Here is an 844-nt window from a genome sequence, read left to right as displayed (position 1 = left end):
AAGACCCTCTATGAGGTGGATTGATTCAGTGACTGGGGCAATCGGGATGGGTGTGTCAGAGGCAATGAGATTGGCACAGGATAGAGCAGGGTTTATGGCTGTTGTACATAGGGTCGCTATGAGTTGCAAACGACTCGACGGCACATAACAACAACAACAACAGCATCCATTTTAAAATTTCAAAATAATTTTAACAATAGCCTACTCTGTAAAATGCTTTCAATAAAATCTCTTCAAATCTATAACTGAAAACACCTGCATGACTCATCTTTCAGCCAAACAATGGGAAGGTTTACAAAGGTAGTCAATAACTCCAGAGAAGAATACACTTCTTAGAGAGCTCAACCATAAAAGACCAGAAGTGCAGCATTTGCCCAGAGAGAAAGCTCAGGAGGAAAGAAGGAATAGAAAAGAAGAATGAGTATGAGTGTGAGTGGGAAGGAGAGGGAGGAGATGGAAACAGCGCTGCTACAAGAGGAGGAGTCTCATTAATGTCACAAAATATACATAGTGTGTGGGGGTTGTTGAGTGGAAAAGCAATTGTTCCATATGTTTTCAGTGAAATAACAAGGGGAAAAAAGGAGTCAACATAGCTAGACAGCATTGTGCCAAGGAGAGGAGATTTAGTAGAAGGTAAGTCAAAATAGAAATCAGAAACTGGATGAAGGCAAGGACTTCTTAGTCGTAAAACATACTTTGGTGTTGTACTGAGTAAGATATGAAACAACGGGAGGATTTTATCAAGTAGATGATTTGATCTGACTCCTTGGCTTTCCCTTGCTTTCATCCTATCTTCCTCTGCTCTGAGTGTGTGTGTGTGTGTGTGTGTGTGTGTGTGTGTGTG

Source organism: Elephantulus edwardii, unplaced genomic scaffold, assembly GCF_000299155.1.
Source record: "Elephantulus edwardii isolate Elephantulus edwardi_28Jun2011 unplaced genomic scaffold, EleEdw1.0 scaffold00005, whole genome shotgun sequence".
Classification (NCBI taxonomy): domain Eukaryota; kingdom Metazoa; phylum Chordata; class Mammalia; order Macroscelidea; family Macroscelididae; genus Elephantulus; species Elephantulus edwardii.
The sequence above is the reverse complement of the archived record's forward strand: the minus strand, read 5'-3'. Positions refer to the sequence as shown.